Here is a 22,770-nt window from a genome sequence, read left to right on the forward strand (position 1 = left end):
AGGCTTATGAAAATACAGGCTCTGTCCAAGGAATTTGCAAGGGATTAAACTGGTCATGATACAGAAGACCCTGAGTGCCGGGCAGAGTGTCATATCTTGAATTTATGAGGGATAAGAAGTCTTTGAATCTTTTGAGAAGGAAAGATGAGATGTTAAATGAAAATGAGAAGTTAAAGTTGGGGAAACTCTTCAGAAGTCTGGTTTGAGTGCCTAGACAAGAAGTTTGAAGGCTCCATTAAGAAGATTAATAGTGTGAAAATTAATGGTAAAGAGAAATTATTCAAACTGTAGAGCTAGATTTATGAATGTGGCAGACGATTGAAAATAAGGAGTAACACGTGACTCTGAAGACTCAACTCTTGACTGGCTCCAAGCAGAAGGAGGTGCTTGGTTTAGGAGGGAGGTAGGAGGTGTTTTGGACATACTGTGTATGAAGCATTAGCAGAGAATCTCAGTGGACAATGTTTGTTACATTTTCCAACTAAAAGTTATGTTTTCTGTGGTGTTGCTCCTCAATATATTAGGTTGTAGGATAATTATAGTGTCACAGCTTACACAGAGGGATTGAGAAAGAAGTCAGTGACTCCTGACCTAAAGAAAATCTTAGGTCAGGAGTACTAATTCAGTGACAGAGCAAGACTTTGGAATCTCGCTCTGTCACCAGACTGGAGTGCAGTGGTACAATCTCAACTCACTGCAATCTCTGCCCCCTAGGTTCAAAAAATTCTCTGTTTCAGCCTCCTGAGTAGCTAGGATTACAGATGTCCACCGCCATGCCCGGCTAATTTTTGTAATTTTAGTAGAGATGAGGTTTCACTATGTTGGCTAGGCTGGTCTTGAACTCCTGACCTCATGATCCACCCGCCTCAGCTTCCCAAAGTGCTGGGATTACAGGCATGAGCCACTCTGCCTGGTTGTGATTATTATTAATCTAATATTTAATGATAAAAGTGAGGTTGGAGATAGAAAATTATCTGTGATAGATTTGCCAGCATTCATCTGTGTTAGAATGAAACCAGAGGAGGCAAGAGAGAGAAAATACAGAAATGAAAAATAAGAAAAAGTTAGAATCATGGAGACACATACACAAGCCAAGCCTGAAAACCTGAATTCAATTTTACAATGGACAAGGATGTATTCAATTATTGTTTATACATTTGATGAATAAAAATAATATGAAATGATAAAATTGCATATGAGCATTGCTTATTAAAATAATTGCTAAGTATATTTCAGTTGAGTTTGATGAGGTTATAACACTAAGATGTTAACACATAATTGTTAAAATTATCATTCAATTCTCTTTCAATCACACAGATTAAGCAAAATACAGGGCCCAGGAAAAAAAGGGAAGAACAGGGAGCCAAAGGCAGTTTAAACACATTAAGTGACATTTATTTGAAAAGAACAAGTTGCAGGTTGCAAGTAAAAGGGGGGAAAAAAGGATGTTTTAGCTAAAATCAGCTTAAATTATAAACTACATGACCCTCTGACCTAAACATTGGAACACTATTCTAGGATAACTCTAGAACAGCAGAATAAAAATATGTGTATGTGAGACATTTAAAAAAGAGTCCCCTTTGATGAACAAATATGCTTTCTTGTTCATTGGCTTTATTCTAGTACTCTCCAACAAATGAATTCAAGAGTTATGGGAAGAATGAAATCAAAGAATAGAGAAAGAAGATACATAACAAAATGATTTGGACACCAATAAACACCAGGTAATTTTGTCTTTGTATTATGGTTAATGCTAAAAACAGTAATTCATCTTAGCTCTCTTGAGCTTCCCCCAACTATATATTATATCCCTTTCTCCCCTTGCTATCTCATGGGCCCTTTACTTTTAGCACCATCTCCTCTCAATACGAATTAACAGGTAAACCTTATCTCCGTCACTTACATCTTTACATAAATTCAAGTCAACATGTAACTACTAGGTCTTTTTCACTCTTCTGTACAGTTTCAATGAGATGGTAATAAGTACTACAAATACACTGACATCTTTGGTTTACCATATGTTTCATATATATTATTTCACTAGATTTGTAAATTGTGAATTAGAAAAGAATTCTGAGACCATTGCATTTTTTCTTTTTTATATATTTTGATTATGCCTAATTTTTTATTAAAAATCTTTCCCAGGCTGAGGTGGGAGAATCACCTGGCCATGATCATGCCATTGCACTCCAGCCTGGGCAACAGAGTGAGACCTTATCTCAAAAAAAAAAAAAAAGAGAAAATAGGCCGGGCGCGGTGGCTCACACTTGTAATTCCAGAACTTTGGGAGGCCAAGGTGGGCAGATCACAAGGTCAAGAGATCAAGACCATCCTGGCCAACATGGTGAAACACCATCTCTACTAAAAATACAAAAATTAGCTGGGCGTGGTGGCGTGTGTCTGTAGTCCCAGCTACTCAAGAGGCTGAGGCAGAATTGCTTGAACCTGGGAGGTGGAGGTTGCAGTGAGCAGAGATCCCGCCACTGCACTCCAGCCTGGCACCTGGTGACAGAGCAAGACTCTGTCTCAAAAAAAAAAAAAAAAAAGAGAAAATAAAATCTTTCTGACTACACAGAAATATTTGAGGGACATAGTACAAATGAAGATGTTTCAGCAATAGTGGGAATGAAACTCCTAAAATCTCCCACACAACCCAATAAACTGTGTGTTCTAGCCACCATGTCTGTTACCAAGCAGCCATTGGCATGAGAAATCCTGGACTAGGGGGATTTAAATCTCTGTAGTGGCTGCCAGAGCAGACCCTCCCCTATTTGGATTGAGGAGAAAAAAAAAAAAAAAGAAAAAAAAGAAAAAGAAGGCATTTCTAGCAATACAAGGTTGAGCAACTCATGGCTTAATCATAACTGGATTTATCCTGGCTGTCCTAAACTTCCCCTTCTTTAATTTCTTTTCCTTAGAGGGAAAACCTTAATTCTTTAGTGTTTGCACTTTGTTCTCCATCTTCCTACTTCACCCCTATCAATATCTGTACTTAACTGGCTCAGTTATTTTAAGTTGTAAATGATAGTAACCCTAATGACTTGCCTGGCTTTGTGATCACAAATTCTTCTCTACCAAGAGCCAAGACTTCTTGATCCTCAGCCCAGCCTCTGGGCACTGGAATTAGTGCTAGTTGGACAAATTTTAGGGAGCTTTCTCTCCTTAGATCTGACAGGCAGCAACGAGCTGTCATTCTGTCGGTTCTGCTCTGACCTTATACTTTTCCGTTCCCAAACCTCAATGTAAGCCTCCTTTTCCAGGATCTGGGTCTGTTAGTCCTTGCCCTTACACTGGTGTAATACTTTTGACACAGGACAATGAGACAATGAGTTACATCTTGCAACCTCACACCTATGAAAATTCACTCGCAAGCTGTGGCCTGGTCACTTGTTGCCCTTATCTCTACTCTGTCTACTTATCCTCACTCATATTTACAAATAAGAAAGTCAGAGGCCAAGTGGTTATGTAACCTGATCAAGGTTATTTAGCTAACAGATGTCAGAGCCAAGATTCAAATCCAGATATGATGAACCATATATCCACATTCTTTTCCCCATGTCCCCAACTCACAAGCACTAACAATGTTTCCCCCTGAAAAAGCTATCTTTCATGACAAACTGCAAGAATCAGTATCACAATCCTCAAATAAAGACAAAATAAAAGTAAACTAGAAGTTTATACATGCAATAATATTGCTGCAAAAACATAGATAAACTTAGGATCTCAAGGGATTTAATTCTTTAATTCTCCTGCATATAGCTTTTTCTGAAGACACTGAAGTCTTACTTTAGAAATACTTAGCTTTTTTGTGCACATTTGAAAATAGGCACTTTTGTAAAGAGCTATGTTCTGCCATTATTCAATCCTTGAATTTCATCCCTTATGATTTTCTTAGATATGATCAAGTATATTTTTAAAATAATATGTCACCTGTGTATTTTCCCATTTGAGATTTTCATATATTTCCACACATCTGTCTCAATTTTACAATAGAAAATTATTTTCTGAAGTTTTCATGTATTTTTTCTTGTCTACAAGGAAAAAAAATCCAAATAATTACAAGTACATTAAAAATTCTATACACTCTTAGATGTAACTGCTTTCCTCCTTAATGAAAGCATTGCTATGAGTGTTTGGTGGATGAAAGTCCCACCTGAAATGAAATACTAGGACACAGAGTGCTTTCTCTGTGAAAGAAGTAAATTCAGAATAATACCTTTTATTAGGTAAAACTTTTTAATAATCATGTCAAAGGAATAAAACTTTTTGTCTTTTAAAAATAAAATTTAGTGTCTCATTTCATTGATTTTCAATAGATAGTTCTAATATAGTTGTCCAATTACATGCTGTAAATAAGACTAAAACTATAGATAAGCAGCAAGGTAGGCAAGAAATCACTAAATTAAAAATATGTCTGAAGTCAAATTCACCCCAAATTCTCTCTTATTAACTGTTTAGTATTCTCAGTGAAAATATGCCAAGTGCAGAACTTTAAATTTCTTGTAACAAGAAAAAATAGTTCTTACTTTTTATTTTTAAACTTTCTAAAACATTGTTAGCCCTTCTCATTCATATTATCTAATAATTTCCAATTGTTTAGAAATATTATAAGAGAAGCTTCCCCTACAGTAACAACAATAACAACCAGCTTTCTAAGAAGCTAAATTGTTTCAACACTTTTGTTTAAATTACAAATGCATTCCTTAGGAATGTTTGCATTCTATGCTTTTGTTGTATACTCTAGGCAACCAAAGTTCTTAATTTTGAAACTGATATGAATATTCCTTGGTATCATACCACAAATAAGCAAAGATCCATTCCAAGCAGGCTTTCTGCCTTTTCTCCCCCTTTCTTTCTTCCTTTTTTTTTTTTTAAAGGGGGGGAAAACTGTTTTATATCGACAACCATCTGTGAGCCTGTCTTTCAGGCCATCAAACTCTCCCATCCATTACGGAGCCTTCCTCACCTCCGCTGCATGACAGCACAATAAAGATGACATACTAATTCAATGACTTGTAATTTCAGCTAAACAAAGACAAGTGCTGCAGCTTCTTCTTTTGTGTTAACAGTGCCATATCGTTGAAGCCAGCTATGCAAACATAGCACTGGGAGGGTTTTATGACAGCAGTTGAATGGGGAGACTAGCTTGGTGTTGCTTTTTATGGTTTTTGGCTCCATAATTTTTGGCTCTGTGCTGCTGGCCATGGCTATTGTGTCTGGATTCTGTGTCAGCAGCAGCTAATTGTTCCAATAATGTTTATCATAGGGATCCACCAGGGAGCTGTATATGTGGAGATAAGCTACAGGGCAATGATACACACTATCTTACTGATCTCTATACACAGTGCTTTTGCCTCATGCCAAAAAGCTTTTTAGGTTTCCAGTCTTAAAAAAAAAAATAACAGCTTAATCATCGTGCCAACAATAGTGTCTAAGGGGATGTAATCAGGTTCCTCTGATAATCTTAGCAACACATGAAAGTCATGCGCAAAAGCAGTAATTGAAGCAGTTGGTTCATTCTACCACCTGCTGTTGAAGTCACAGGTTAATCTAAATGAGGTCCCCTTCCGATGAAGCAGTATGCAAGGCACTTTTTATATCATAAATGCGCATTACAGAAGCTTTACAAAATAATAAAGTAACAGTTCATTAAATGAACTGTATGAAGTATCTTAGGCTTGTCCAGCTTCTCCTGCTGCTGTTAGATGGCATATCCAAGTGTAAATTCTATCCACATGTCTATACCCCAATGCACACTTCAGTTTACATATGGTTGCAGACAATGGAAGTTCCTGAGACAGATGCCCAAATGTAACTAAACGTCAGGCAATCACGGGAATCAGCTGCAGGAAAGTGAAACATTTTTCTTTGTCTGCTTTTGATGCTATTTCCCCCAAGATTACTAAATAGAATGTTGACAATGTAAAAATAGCCTTAGAATCAACAATTAAGCAGCTTGCCATAGTCTACATTAGCCCCATGTATAAGGGATGAATTTTTCTAATTAAACTTCTGACACCTGATTTCCATTTAAAATTTTCCTTAAATGTTTTCCATAAACCCTTCATCTGACAAAAAATTCTAAAATTATGTAGTATGATGTTCTTCTAATAGGCAATGTCTTTAACAAAAGTGATTTTTAAAAATTGTGAGACTTGTCAAAATAAGACTCCAAATGAAAAGTTAAAAGTATAAATGACATTTTGAGATTAAAACTTGTGCCTGATTTTAATCTATTTCATGAATATATCATTTATTGAGAACCTACTCAGTGTCAGATACTAAACTAGGTAACAGTATTTTATTTAAGTTTCACATCCATCCTCAGATATTGCCATTATGTCTGGAAAAGCTGAGAAAGCCAAGTTTCAGAGAGGTTCATAATAATCTAAGTTCCTGGGCTAATAAGTGGCAATGTTAAGACTGAAAACTAATTCAGCCTGAGATCAAAGCATGCATGTTCTCCACTAAGTTAAACTGAAATAATTTGCTTAGCCTAAAAGAAGGTAAAGAAAAATGTTTAAGTTGAGAGAGAAAGAAGACCCATTTTTAAGTTAGTTATCCACAGTAGGGCCATAAAAGAAAATGTTTTATTTCTTTTGATTTTTTAAAATAAGTCATATTTATTGTGATTGGCTTATTAATGAATTTAGTAGCCTGTGTGTGGAGGTGAAATAGGATCAGGAACAATTTTTGATAAAATAAAAATAGAACTATATAAATTTAACCTAATTCAGCAGCACAAGGTGATATTAAACAGTTAACAGAGTGATTGTAACACTGAATGTACATAATGTTTGTCAAATTTTTAATAAATGAAGTAATCAAATAATATTAATAAATGCAACCACAGAAGCTACTGTATTTAGGAATGCTTACTATATGCTATCTTAGTACTACATGCAACATCTTAGCAGTTCACATGTGTTTTCTCTTGCATCTTTCCACCAATCTGCTAAGTTTGTAATAATTATCTCCATTTTTCAAGTGACAAAACTGAGGCTCTGAAATACTAGATCACTTGTTCATGGTTACATTAGCAGAAAAATGGGAGAATCGGGATTTGAGTCCAAGATAATCTGATGACTCAAAGCTCTTGCCTGGACATTAATAAACAAACTTGAAAAATTAAAATTATCTTTGGTTGTCAAAGATTCTTTACATGGCCTCCAAGGATTGCAGCCCTCTGTTCATAGAAGTACTCAGAAAAATTGTATTAAACATCATAGAATTAATTCAGTTCAGACATTTGATAAACTTTCTTTACAGCTGGAATTTGGCACTAAAGATTATTAAGAGCTGGAATGCAGCACTATGAAGGCTGGAGGATATTCTTTAAGTATGCTAAAGATCTTTGAAAACAAATTTTACTTATATCTGTCTTGATAATTTTACATGGAAGCTGGAATAGTAGTGTCGATGATTTTCAAAGGTATATCTAGGACAAACTTCCTGTAACAACTGGATGCAAATCCATCTAGAATTTCTCTTGTAATAGATAATACATCAGTTGAAGTCTACAAACAACAACAATAAAATTGTCTCCAGCTTTCAATATGACATTGAAGTATGTTTTATGAAGTCACCTATCATAATGTGCATTGGTGAACCTTGAGTATTAATCTTCTATCAGTTGAGACCTAAGGAGGATTCATTATGGCATTCTGTTTGGATAAATCAAAACGAAGAACAAAATGGAAAGGTAAAACTCCTTCCCCTAAACAGCTTCTTTCAGAGAAGTTTTTGTTTGTTTTCCTTTTCTATGATATAATGTTTTCAGATATAATTTATTTCAATTTACCTGCAACTACTTTAAAACAATTAGAACATCACTTAAAGTCTACTCACCTATAACCACAGTTACTGGAATAGAATAAATTACAAAATTTACAGAGAGGATTATCTATAACCAATTCCTACCAGTCTTTTAATATGACCCTTTTGTAAAAATCACACTTTTTTTGGTCTGCTCAACTGTAATCTATTACTGGAAATACATGTTTGACAAAATGTATAAAATAAGGGTCTGTCATTTTCTACACTTTCTTTTTTCTTTAAAACTAAACCTTTTAGAATACTACTAAAATTCAGGGCTTTTGACTTCTGGCTCCGCGTGTAAAACATATAGAAGTCATCCCTCCTTCTTGACAAGTGAGAAGCTAAACAAAATGAAAGATCGACAGTTCTCTTTAAATCAGTCACAGAAGGGAGGTCACAGAACAAACCACTGCCCCCAAGTTGGAGTGACATTTAGACAAATATAGAAAAATACAATTTACCTGAGTATAAACCCATGAAATAAACAAGCATGAGAACCAGTAATAGGATAGGAAAGCCAGAACTGTAACTAATAAACTACTGGATGCTCAGTGTGGACAAGTCTTGAGAGTTAAAAAATCCAGGGTGACCCATTCTTAAAGGGGGTCACACATTAGCTCTACCTCCAGAATTCTTACCAGGTTCTCACAGTGACTATTAGAGAAGAATTCCCTGTGCTTCTATCAGGAAGAGGGGAAAATAAATAATTTTAAAATATGCTAGGGGATTATGTTCTTCTTAAGCATGCCTTGAGAAGGAAAGTTATCAGACATAAAAAGGGTCATTACATAATTTTAAAGGGGTCAACAGTAATAACAATAACAACATAACATGACATAACAATCCTTAATGCCCATGTTCCTAAACACAGAGCATGAAAATATATGAAGCAAAGCTGAGAGACAAGGAGAGATAGATGAATTATTATAGTTGAAAAATTTAACACCCTTGTATCAGAAATGGACAAATTCAGGAAGCAGAAAATCTTTATGGACATAGTTGAATTTAACAGTATCATCAAGCAACTGGGTATTATTGACATCTATAGAATGCTTCACTCAACAACAGCAGATTCTTCTCAAGCTCATGTGAAATACTGACCAATACAGACCACATTCTGGGGCATGAAACACACTTTGAAAATTTTAAAATAAAAGAAATTATACAACGTCTTCTCTCAGACCGAAATATAATTAAACTAGAAATTAATAACAAAAAGATACAAGGAAAATATTCAAAGACTTGGGGATTAAACAACATACTTCTGCATAACACATGGGTCACAGAAGAAATCTTAAGAGAAATTTTTTAAAAATTGGAACTAAATGAAAATGAAGATGCAAGTTATCAAAATTTGTAATATTCAGCAAAAGCAGTGCTTAGAGGGAAATTTATAGCATTGAATAAGTATATTAGCAAAGAAAATTTCTAAAATTAATAATCTAAGCTTATAATTTAGTAATACAGAAAAAAACACATTAGTTTAAAATAAGAAGAAAAAATAAATAATAAAAATAGAGCAGAAAAATCAATAAAATTTAAAACATTACATAAGTAGAGAAAAGGAACAAAACAATAGCTGTTTTTCAAAAAGATCTAGAAAATTTATAAGTCTCTAGCAAGGCTAACTAATGAAAGAGTAGACACTACTACAGATTCCATGAACATAAAGGGAATATTATGAACAAATCTATGCCTACAAATTTGATAACCTAGATTAAATAGACCAAATTATTGAAAGATACAAACTACAAAAGCTCACACAAGAAAAAAATCAGTATCTCTGAATAGGTCTATATCTACTTAAAGAAACTGAATCAATTGATACCTTCTAGGACAGAAACCACCAGGCTGAGATGGATTTGATGATGAATGCTATCAAATAACTAAGGGAAAAATTTCACCAGTTCTCTACAGTCTCTTCCATAAGATAGAAGCAGAGGGAGTAGTTTCTACCAAGGACTATGAGGCCAGCAGTACCCTAATATCAAAACCAGAGAAAGTCATTACAAGAAAGAACCTGCAGACCAGTATCTCTCATGGACATATGTGCAAAAACCCTAATATTGCCTCAGAAAATATTAGCAAATCAAATCAATGTATAAGAAGAATGATGCACCTAGAGCAAGTGGGTTTTATCCTAAGTATGCAAGGCTGGTTCTACATTAGAAAATCAATTAATGTACTCTATCACATCAATGGGCTAAAGAAGAAAAATCAAGTGATCATATCAAAGGATGAAACACCCCATATAATATCTGAGAAAATGCAACACCCATGTATAACAAAAACTCTCCAACAAACTAGACATAAAGGGGAATTTCCTTAAGTTGATTTAGAAGATCTATAAGATAATACAGCTAACATTGTGTTTAATGGTGAGAGATTTTTAAGTTTCACTTCCAAGATTAGGAAGAAGACAAGGACACTTCCTCTCAGCAGTGCTTTTCAACATGGTACTAGAATTCCTAGCTAAAGCAATAAAGGAAATAAAAAACATACAGCTTAGGAAGAAAGAAAGAAAGATAACTGCCTTTGGTCACAGATGACATGATCATCTATGTAGAAAATCCAAAAGAATTGACAAAAGAAATCCTACTAAAACTAATAAGCAATTATAGCAAGAATGCTGAATATAAGTTTAACATACACAAGTCATATGCTTTCTATATACCATCAACAAGTAAGTGGAATTTGAAATTAAAAACACATTACCATTTATTTATACTTCAGTATAAATAAAATAAAATATATACATATATACATATATATATATGTATATATATATGAGGAAAAGTACACAAATAATGAAAGAAAGCAAAGAATTAAATGGAGATATATTCCACGTTCATGGATAGGAAGACTCAATATTGTCAAGATGTCACTTCCTCCTAACTTGATCTATAGATTCACCATAATCCCAGTTGGAATTCTAGCAAGTTATTTTCTCTATATCAACAAACTGATTCTAATGTTTACTTAGAGAGGCAAAAGACCCAAAATAGCCAAAATAATATTGCAAAGAAAAGCAAAGTTAGAGGATCAACAATACCTGACTCAAGACTTATTTTAAAGCCACAGTAATCAAGACATGTGGTGAAAGAATAGACAAATAGATCAACGTAACAGAACAGAAAACCCAGAAATAGTCTCACATAAGTATAGGTAACTGATTTTTGACAAAGAACCAAGACAATAAAATGGATCAAAAATAGCCTTTTCAACAAATGGTGCTGGGACAAATGGACATTTACCAAAAAAAAAAAAAAAAGATCTTGTCACAGACTTTACATCCTTCACAAAAAATACATTTAAAACGAATCATGACCCTAAATGTGAAACCCAAAATTATAAAACTCCTTGAAGATAACATAGAAAAATTATGTCAACTTGGGTATGGATTTTTAATAAAACACCAAAGGTACAATCCTTGAAAAAAATACTTCATATATCTGGACTTAATTAAAATTACTCACTTCACTCTTCAAAAGATACTGTCAAGGGAGTGGGAAGATAAGCCACAGACTGGAAGAAAATATTTGCAAAGGGCACATCTGATAAAGGTCTGTTATAAAAAAATACACAAGAAATTCTAACATTCAATGATAAGAAAACAAAGAATTTGACTTTATAATGGCAAAAAACCTGAACAGATTTTGCTTCAAAGAAGATATATAATGGCAAGTGAGCATAGAAAAAAGTGCTCCACATCATATGCCATTAGGGAGTTGCATATTAAAAGAACAATGAGATACCATTAGACACCCATTAGAATGACCCATATCCAAAGCACTGCCAATACTAAATGCAGGCATGGATGTGGAATAACAGGAACATTGCTGGTGGGTAGGTAAAATGATACAGTACTTTGGGAAATATCTGGAAGTTTCTTACCAAGCTAAACATTCTTTTACTATATGATCCAGCAATTATGACCCTTGGTATTTACCCAAATGAATGGAAAAGTTATATCTACACAAAATCCTGCACATAGACGTTTATAGCAGTTTTATTTGTAAACACCAAACCTAAACAACGAAGATGTTCCTCAGTTAATGAGTGGATAAAAAACTGTGGTACATCCAGATAATAAAATATTATTCAGCACTAGAAAGAAAAGAGCTACCAAGCTGTGAAAAGACATGGAGAAAATATAAATTCTTATTACTGAGTGAAACAAACCAATTTAAAGGGGCTACATACCATATTATTCCAATTATAAGGCATTTTGGAAAATGCCGAACTATTGAGACAGTAAAAGGATCAGTAATTGATAGGGGTTGTGGGAGAAACTGGTGAACAGGCAGAGCACAGAGAATTTTTAGGGAATGAAACTACTCTGTATGACACTACAATGGTGAGTACGCTTTATGTCATTTTACATTTGTCAAAATCCATAGAACTTAAATGGGAATTATGGACTTTAGGTACTAATTGTGTGTCAAAGTAAGATAATTGATTCTAACAAAAGTACCACTCTAGTGCAGGATGTCGTGGGTGTGTGCGGACAGGGAGTATAGGGGAACTCTCTGCGCAATTCCCACTCAATTTTTTTGTAAACCTAAAACTAAAATATTAAGTCTATTAATTATTTTTAAAAGTCAAGGGATTTTAAAAATATTAATAAGAAATATAAATATTTCCAGAGAAATAAGAAATCTGAGAAAAAGAAATCTCTCACTTAGCTGTCAAGCAACCTAGGTAAAATGTAAATTCAACTACATCATTCTGCTGAAAATCTCTCAATGACTCCCCAATGCTTACCTGAATAAGCATGGTACATGTACCTTCATTATGATCTGAGATGATTTAAAGTGCAAAATGGATAAACATTTTCTACATTTTTAATTGTAATGCACTTATTGTAAAGTGTATTACAAATATAAAATTAGAATAACAAAAATGTAGAAGTTGAATAACCAGTTGCTAATTCTCTTAATCAGGCTTTTTATCTTCACGCAGTGGTATCCTGCACATTGCTGAATAATATTTTAACAGCTCAATTTCCTTATAAAACATTCATTTTCATCTATTAATATCTATGATAAAATTAGGAGTATTTTGTGCTACTAAGGGGAGAATTTTAACAACCTGAATGTTAAGGCAGCTAACATTTTTAAATGATCTAGGTTATAGACTAAGTTTTACATAACAACATAAAATATTTTATAGTGCTTAAAATATTTAAAATGATTTAAAATAATCATAAAACAAGCATAGCAGCACATAAAATATATCAGACTGACAAAAAATAGAACTTTCTTATATTCGGTAAAATCAAATTAAAACTTACTTTTTAGTCAGTCTTTAACAACTCAAATGCTTAAAGAAATTATATTTAAGGTAATTATATATATAAATGAAATATATTTATTTTATAAATAAAATGTAAACTTATACAGTTAGTATTTATATAAATCTTATTTATATGTATATAAACTTATATATATAATTTTATATATATCTTTTTTTGTAATTTTATTTTTTTTTTAATTTATTGGCCTTTGCTACTGGTATAACTATAATACTACATATTGCTATGCAGTTGTAGCATAATGTTTTCCTTTCATGGAAAGATAGCAGGTACTAAAAGAAAGGGTAAAATTTCCAGTCCTTGCAAATTTGGAAGGACTGGTAATTTTAGGATTTGGAAAGATCTGGAAATGAGAGAAATATTTCTCTTCTTTTGTTACATGACAGTATTGTTAAATAAGAGGAGGCTCCATCCATTCAGGAGTATAAAATCATTCCTAACCAAGGTGAGCAAAGTACTGACTGGTCTTAGATAATAAGTGGTTATAAAATAATTTTTACTTCATAAGAACATTATTTTACTTTTTATTCAGCTTGTAGTTTGGAGCCTATGCCTCTGTCCTTTCATATATGCACTAGACTGAACAAACAGAAACGACGCCAGTGTCCCCTTCTTATCCTTGGCACAGAGCCACATGATCACATACACTGCTACATAGTAGATAAGTGAATAAAAATGCACAGAAACAAATACTTTCAGTTTAAAATCTTTTAAAAATCTAATTTAAATGTCAATTTTATACATATCTTGTTTCTCTTACTGAGATGCAACAATGGTAAGATTGCTTTATATATACTATTATGATGTCATCTCTTACACATTTACATATTATGTATGGATTATATAAATCCTTCAAGAGGAATCACAGTCATGACCCACAATATTTCACTGATGTTTTAACATTATGCATATAAAAGCTATGCTGAATATACTAATCTTTGATTTTCCATTACATTAAATGTACGTAGTACACTACTTTTCTTTGACTCAGTCCTAAACTTACGTAAAATCTATTTCCATTTTGATAGTTCTTCAATTGTGTCTCTCTTTTTCAGCGGAGTAATTTCAAAACAATATTTTCTGCATGTTAGATTTGAGCATTAGTCTCAATTCTGCACCCTTCCCTTCATTTACTCTCTTCTGTGAGTTTGCAATTCCTCCCACTAGAGGTGGAATGTACTTCTTCACCTTGACTTTTGACTTGGCCATGTTAGTCAAAGAAATGCAGCAGAAATGAGAATTTGCCAGGTCTGACTTTTAACTGAGGATACATTGTGTGTTTCTGCTTGTTTAGCCCTCTGCCATCACTATGATAGCTGCTGCCCACAGCCTGGAAACCAGAACAAATTCAATTAGATCCAGAATGAGTCTAACCCACATCAAAGAACCACGTCCAGTCAGATCAGAGCCACCCAACTAAGCCTAGCCTAGATTAGCCAACCTCAGCTATCCTGTAAATGTATGAACAAAAATAGCTGATTGTTATTTTAAGCCACTGAATTTTGAGGTAGCATGTTACATTGCAGCATTATGGTGGATATATCTCCTGACATATGCACTCAACAAACCTGCAATAATCTTGCAAGCTTCTACCTAGTAAGACTTGTAAGGCTAAAGATTGAAGAAGTAAGCACAGTTGTGGAGACACGGCATTTCTTGAGCTGCCAAAGCTTCTGACCCCATAAGTGCTGATGTGCAGGCAGCAAAAACAGGTGAACTTCCACAGACAAAATCTTTGGATTTGGTTCAGTATTATCAGCTCAGAGGCATTCAAGCCTGGTACCCTTGGCCTTCCCAGTAATTCAACTATAAGCTAATTAATACCCCAAAATAAATAGTTTTCTATTACTTAACTAGAGTAGATTATGTGGCCTGGAACTAAATCTTGAATAGTGACAATAATTAAGTTAACCTAACTTTTACTTAAATTTTGATATGAGAATTTTGTCCTTTTTAATTTATATTATTTTTACGTAGTGAGATACCAATCAGATAACTGGAATTCAAGGTCCAAGTCTATGTTTAGTCAATTATTCAGTCTTGGGTAGGTCATATAATCTCCCCAATCCCCACTTTCCTCATTGGTCAAATGTGGAAAATAATTAACAACTGCTTCCAAAAAGCATTTTTATGAATAACATATTATATTATTAAAAGTTACTTTAAATGCTTTTAAATAAAATCCATATATACATACACACACACACACATATATATTTATGTATGCACATATTCAAAGGTATGTGTATGTTTAATGTCACTATCAGCTCTAATGCACCAAAAAAAAAAAAAAAAAACTAATAAATCTTCAATTGTGCCTTTCTTGAAACTTGTTTCCAATTAGGTTTATTTCTATTTCAAGCTTGTTCCCAATTAGGAGAATTTTTTTTCACAGTTTATGATCTCAGCTACTATGTGGTCTGTATTTGTTTTCTGGTTTTAGACCAATAGAAATTGTAGTATTATGAAACGTGGTATGATGCCTAATCAGTTCACTAATCTATAATGCTTACTTGCCAATAGGAAAAAAATGAAAGAGATGTGTGTTTGATGTAGAATGAAAAAAATTATAAATAACCAAGCAACTATGAGTAATTTTAAGTTATGAAAAGTAAAACCTTAGAGATGACTTTCAGATTTTGGTTTCCTTATTAATATTCCTTTTTCTCCACTAGTATATGTCTGCAAATGGCTGGAATTAATAATTAATCAAAATGTGATATCTTGTGAATACACATAGGAAAATAATTTCAAAGACTTTAAAATATAAACTGCTCATATGTAATAAAAATAATATTTTTAATATTTTATCTCATTTTTATAACTTTATAGAGAAAGTAAGGCATCTAAATGGCAATAATTTTCAGTTTTATTTCACTGGAACCCATCTGAACATAAAGACTAGAAACAAAATATAATGCTCTTACACAGTAGAACTGTTGCTGAGATTGAGAGTGATGTCATCCCCCGGTAATTGTTACCCTACCGTTTAGTACCTAGTGATTACTGCTTCAACCAAAATCTGATGAGCTTTATTCCATGCCTAGCACATAAATGCCAGTGAAAAAGTGGAATAAGTAGATAAGTTTCAGGCTTCAAGGTAGCTTATATTCCAGTGAAAAAAGACAGACAGGAAGCATGTACACAAGTAAATAATGTAAGTTCAGATAAAAATATTTTGAAAAAAATAAAATCAGCTATCACTGTAGAGAATATAATAGTAGTAAGCAACAAAGTCATTTTTGAGAGGGTGATATTTGAGATAAGACCATGATGGCAGATTTATAGCACATTCAAATGCATTCTACTATGGAAATAACTCTGTGGAGGGATAACGTAAGAACTGATTAAAACCAGTCTCGCTCAAAATAAATTTGTCCAAGACTTGGACAGGGTTGTGGGTGGAGATGGCCAGAAATAAATAAGAACATTTCAAAAGTAGGTACAAATATCTAAAATTCTGATATATGGACAACTATGCTTGGGTTCTGAAGTAAGCCAGACCTGAATCTAAATTTCTTTCTGATGACATCAAAGTGGCCTTGGGCAAGTCACTTCATCTCTCTCACAGGATCTACTTTACAGACTTGGATTCAAGGCTCTGAGACAGTCATAGCCTTGTTACAAGATGAAAAATACTTTATTATAAAAATATAATTGATGAGTTTACACATGCTTACTCCACTGAAAATAATTAGAGGAATACAAAATAGAAAATGATATGACTAACTTTTTGACAAAAGGCAAGTGATGAACAGGTTTTAAATTTTATATGGGAGTCAATGGGAACTTCAGATCAGTAGAGACAGCAGATTCCTTTCTTTTTTTTTATTGCATTTTAGGTTTTGGGGTACATGTGAAGAACATGCAAGGTTGTTGCATAGGTACATGTGTGGCAGTGTGATTTGCTGCCTTCCTCCCCTCCTCTATATTTGGCATTTCTCCTCGTGCTATCTCTCCCCAACTCCCAGACTCCTCTTTCTATACAGACATCCCTCTGTTATAGCTTTGGATATACATGCTATAGGGTCATACTCTTAGGTTAAATGGCTCTTGTTCATTGTACCATTAAGAACATAGCAGATTCTCACAAATGCAAGCAACTCCCTGACAATTTCACTCATATTTTGATAAAACCTTTGTGCTTTAGTTTTAACTAAAAACAAACAAACCCACCACCACCAACAACAAAAACTCTTGATTATTTGAAAGATCTAATCTCAGAATCTCTTTCCAGTTAGACTACATGTGTTTGGATTAAGAAAAAGCAGCTTGCCTTGCTTTTGCAATACCATGTAACACCATAAATTCTAGCTACTTTATATTCTGCCTCATGTATCTTTAACAGCCTATAGCTAAGCTTCAGTTGTAAGATCACTGTAGCTAATGAAAATATATGACTTGGAAAAAGTTTTAGTAACCATGTTCATCTGCAGTTCTGGGATATACAGAAAAGAGCATTGTTTTTTACTTTAAACAATTAAGAAAATCTGATTTGCAAGTTACTTATGAAAAAGGAGATGCTATTTTAAAGGTTTTCTTTAAAAATAATATGTAATACCATTGGCAATACCTTCAAAATATCCTTGTCAATATCTTCCTAAACTACTATATTCTTACCTTTCCACTAGACTTAAAAGAAAGTTTGCAAAATACCAACTAACAGTAAGGAATTATTTCAATCTCCTTATATAATTACTGAGTAGCAATTATAAATAAAGCAGGACTCTGGGGGATAGAAAGATAGATAAGTACTCGAAAGGAGTTGACAATCTAAGTAAGAAAGCAGAAAAATGATGCAGGAAGAGTAAGCCTGTTTGTGATCCTAGAAAATGAGTTAGAAAAACTACTGCTGTACTAATTTATTTATCTGTTCCATTCCCTCTAGTGGAGAGAATGAAATCACCAGAGACTCCAGTCCTTCAGCTTTAAAGTACCTCAGAACTTGTACAGTGACTTTAGCCCATAGCTTAAATCCAAGCTGAAAAGACTTGTTAAGGTCTCTATCTTCTCCACCTCTCTGGTAGACTTCCAACAGGTGAGTCATTAAAATGGTCATGCATTCTCTATTGCTTAAACCCAGTGGAGTAGCTGCAGGACTACTTCATAGATCCTGGACCCCCTGCCCCCCAACACACACACACACATACACACACACACACTGGCCTTCTCCACAAGCTACATAACTGCAGAGGTCATGGCAAACACCTTTAACTCAATTTCTCATTTCACACTTACTTTCATCTTGAAGTAGGTAACAACTGGGTGGCTTCTTTGAAAAGAAGGAGCATGAGGTGTGGATCAGAAGTTGTATTAATGACATGACTGCAGCTGAAAAAAAAAGCAAAAAAGGAAGTAATTGCTTACTGATAAAATTAAAATAAAAATTTTAAAATTATTTTAAAAATAATTATTTCAATTTTAAAATTTTTGTTTCAATTTTTGTTCAATTAACAAAAAAGCAACTGTTTTAAATGGACAACCTGAATTTTGACAAATGTATATACCTAGTCAACTATTATAACACCAAAGTATAGAATATTTCCATATTAGACTATTTATTTTATACTTAGGATAAACACTACCAGTTAGACTGTAGAGTGAAAGGTGTATACATTTTTAAAGCTCTCTCTATATATTGCCAAACTGCCTTCCAGAAAGTTGTTACAATTAGCCCTGTTCTCAACTGTGTATGAGAACACTAAATTTAGATAAGAAGTCATTGCTTTATTGGCATTTGTCTTGTCCTTTCCAGTAAAAACTGAATTTTGATAAAAATTAATGAAAAGAGCTTTTAAAATTATTTCTTTACATGGACAATTAATACCTGTGAATCATTAGAAAAGTGGAACCCTTAGGAGCAAATTGAAAGCATGTTTGGAATGTAAACTACTGATATGTTTTTAAAAACCTGGTTATTTAATACAAAAGTTTTAACTTATTCTTTCAAAAACAGAAAAACTCTCAATGAGATAGCATTTAGGTATTAGAACCTTTCTCTTATAGTAATGCTATTCAAAAGGCAGTCCATGAACCAGTAATATTAGCATCACCTGGAAACTTGTTAGAAATGCAAACTCTTGACTCCATTCCTGGCCTCTTGAATCAGAAATGTTGGGCTTTGGCCCTCTCGATCTGTGTTTTAACAAATGCTCTAGTTGATTCTAATGCAAATTCAAGTTTGAAAAGGACCATTTTGTAGGGTATTCCATAGACACAAAAAAATAAAACTCCTTCCAACACTTAGTAGTAAACCCAGCACTCAATAATCACCAAATATTTTTTCAGTCTTTCCTTTAAGAACTGAGATCCAGGTCTCTTATCTATCTAATGTAGTTGAGATCATCTCTTACAATTCCTTTTATATTTAAAAATATATGACTGCTATGCGTAAAATTCTGAATTTGGGGCTATGGCATATATAAGGAAGCAATAAATCATGATCCCTGACTTCAAATAACTTATAATTTGGTTGAGTAGGAATAACAACTAACCACACAGTCTCAGTTGGTAAGTGCTAAATTTGAGTGACACAGATAATAGGCCATATAAGTATCAGAGAAGACAGAGATCACTGAGGGTTTTGGAGAACAGGTTGGGCTTCTTTGAAAAGAAGCAACATGAGGTGTGGATCAGAAGTTGTATAGGTTTTACATAAGCTGAAGCAGGAAGTGACTTCTGCTGAGAAGACAGCCAAATTGAATGAACTAAGTTTTAGGGAGTGTGTAGCTGTAGCTGTTTGGCTGTGCTAGAAACTGTGAAGAGGTGTATACTTTGAGTGGTGAAGGAAGGCTGAGTCAGAAGGCTATTGGAAAGTCACATCAATTTCCTGGGCATTTGTGAAATATGCAGTTCTTAAAAGTGGTTCTGAGCACAGTAGAAAATAAGAACCCTATGGTAGAATGGTTTGGCTACACAAATCAAACTACAAGCTCCATATTAAAATAAAACCAAGTCACTTCAGCAATCTCTATCAAGTAAAGGTAGACTTGAACTATAAGAATGTTCTTAAAACTCTGAAATTTAGTCTCAAAATAACAAAACTTTAAAAATTGCATGTTCGTTACAAAGACAGTTCTAGTCAATGCTGTGACATGTTATTTTATAAAAGCTGTATTATGACCTTATTTTGTGCAACTAACATCCAAGTATTTAATAATAAGGTAGTTTAATAAAACTCAAAAACCCTTTTGACTGTGCTGGTGGGACATTAGGCGAGATGAATAAAAAATGAGATTCAATAACTCACATAAACCAAATTTGGCATAACTATCTTATACATTATCAGAATTCTGTTCTTTTTAAAACAGAAATTACAATAAAATTAAAACTATATGCAGGAAGATCCTGGAGAGTCTAATAAAATACCTGAGAAGTATGCCTGCTTTACTAGTAAGAGAAGATGATATTTGCCTACATAGGAACCTGATAAAGATTTTTCAACATCAAGTCAGATCAATCTCAGTGGTCTATTGTAAGTAGCTGTAAGTTTACAGTGTTTGGAAACAAATAACTTGCTAGAATAGAAAGTGCTGCATTCAGTGCTATCTTCTACAAACTCTACCTCTGATGTGTATGATATCTGCATCTAAAGGCAAAGGATAATACAGAGGTGGATACAGCTTAAAAATAAGTGTTTTCACATTTAAGTATACTGAATTTATTAAACTGGTATATAAGATTTATGATGAAGTATAAACAGTGCCAGGAATTGTAAGCATTTATAGTGCATTCTACACTTCGTAATGATTGATTGGGGGCTGCTGGTACAATTTAATATTTAGATAGTTCCCTTAAACTAAGAGGCTCAAAACATCTATGTAACTTTAATCTGTAATAGTAATTTCCGGAGAAAAAAAAAAAAGATCTGCAACATTATAATCACTACCTTGTAAATTAGGGATTATTTAAAACAAAGCATGTGGCTTTGTCTATGCACAGTCCAAGTGTGACCACAAAGTGTTCAACTGCGGGCTTCACAGTCTTGACTGATGCTTTATTGAAGTGGTCATTGTGAAAACACAATATTGCTTTTAGATGATCATTTGTGGGCCTCCCTCAATCAAAACCACTTTGCTTTTAATAGAGCTTTGAACTAACAGAGTTTCTATAGGTTTCTTTGAAAACCTTCCTATTACTTATCTCTATAAATAATAACAGTATTTATAACAGCGCTCTCTGAGCTATTACCTCATTTTCCTGTCTAATAATGTGACATCTGACATTTATTCGAAAAGGAAAGTAACCAAGAACTAATCTGTTGTAAACCAAAAGCACTTGAACAACTTTGCAAATATGTGGTATTATGTAACAATTTCCTAATACCTTCTCTCCATGTAGTACCTATTTTCACACAGGGCAAACAAAATTTAGCTCTAAAATATTTCTGTTATCTTTATTATAACTTCCACTAAAAGCAATTTCCATTTCACTGTTATCTTGGAGTTATACATTAAGACTTCAGTTAGAAAATAGTAGTCAAGATTACAGCTTTTACAAATGAAACTTTAAAAATTAGAACTAAGTTACTATACTCAAATATAGAATAACTACAAAAACATTTATAGCTACTATATACTACAATGTAATTGACACTGCTTGGTCTTTGTAAGTCAAGCACATATAATCACATAGTACATAGGATCAAAATATGAAAAACTTCATAGATAACTTCTTCTACAGATACATGTTTTTTCCATTGTATGACTGTGCAGATTTAAGCTTGACTATATTAACTAAAATAAGTTCCAAATTTCAATTTATTTTTAATCACATCTATTAGTACAAAAGGTTATATTCAAATAGCAGTTCTATTTGCATCTAACAACTTGTGCATATTTATAACCGATTACACATATAATTGCAACAGTGACTTTGCAAGTAGTATTACAACTTCCATTAGTCACTGACATATGATTTCACCTGTAACCCTAATAAATCTTGAGCCTATGTGGTCCAGTCAATTCATGCAGTCATATTCAGCAGACCACAGTATAACTCCCAAACAGGAATTGAAAGGAAGCTCAAACTTTAATAATTTTTTCAATTAACTTTGAAGGATATCTAATCCACAATTCATATCCATCAATAAATCTAAAGCAAACCCAAAAGCTTACTCTCACCATTTGCAGATACTTTGGAGGATCTTTCTCCAGCCATATCCTATGCTGCATTTTCTACCATGTTTGGGGCCCCCATTAAATAGATCGATTAGCCCCTTCCTCTAATTTATTACCCTTTTTCTCAGAGTTCTACCTATCTGACTCTCTACACACTTTTCTAATTTTGTATAATGCAAGATCTGGGAACTGGGCTAACAAAAACTCTCCTTCAGGGTGTAGATGATTAGATAAGTCACGGGAACCTTCATATTTTATTTTCCTTTACTTCCTTTCTTACTCACTACATTCCTTCCCAGCTTGTGAGTACAGCAGCAGTTAAAGGACACATGTTTAAGGGCAGTATGGTGCACACAGAGGGTCCAACATCATTTCACTCTTGATTTTTACCTATCATAGCTATATTTTTTACTAATTTAGCTAATCAGCCACATCATTATTTTAAAAGCATATAATAAATGTGCTCACTAAACTCTTGAAATCATATGCTCTCTTAATCTACATTTGCTTCCTTCAATT

At 33.5% G+C, this 22,770-nt stretch overlaps 1 long non-coding RNA gene across 3 annotated transcripts in view; it reads right to left on the reverse strand.

The window, feature by feature from the left end:
• Positions 1–22,770, reverse strand: part of LOC105711428 (uncharacterized) — a 643,388-nt gene that overhangs the window by 434,700 nt on the left and 185,918 nt on the right. For all 3 annotated transcript variants that reach the window (XR_010336557.1, XR_010336556.1, XR_001106003.2), the window contains one exon: positions 18,371–18,463. This is a non-coding gene — a long non-coding RNA (uncharacterized LOC105711428). The remainder of the gene's footprint in view (positions 1–18,370; positions 18,464–22,770) is intronic.

The sequence above is a fragment of the Aotus nancymaae genome, unplaced genomic scaffold, assembly GCF_030222135.1.
Source record: "Aotus nancymaae isolate 86718 unplaced genomic scaffold, 86718_ANA_hifiasm-v0.15.2.pri h1tg000040l, whole genome shotgun sequence".
In the NCBI taxonomy this organism is placed as follows: Eukaryota; Metazoa; Chordata; class Mammalia; order Primates; family Aotidae; genus Aotus; species Aotus nancymaae.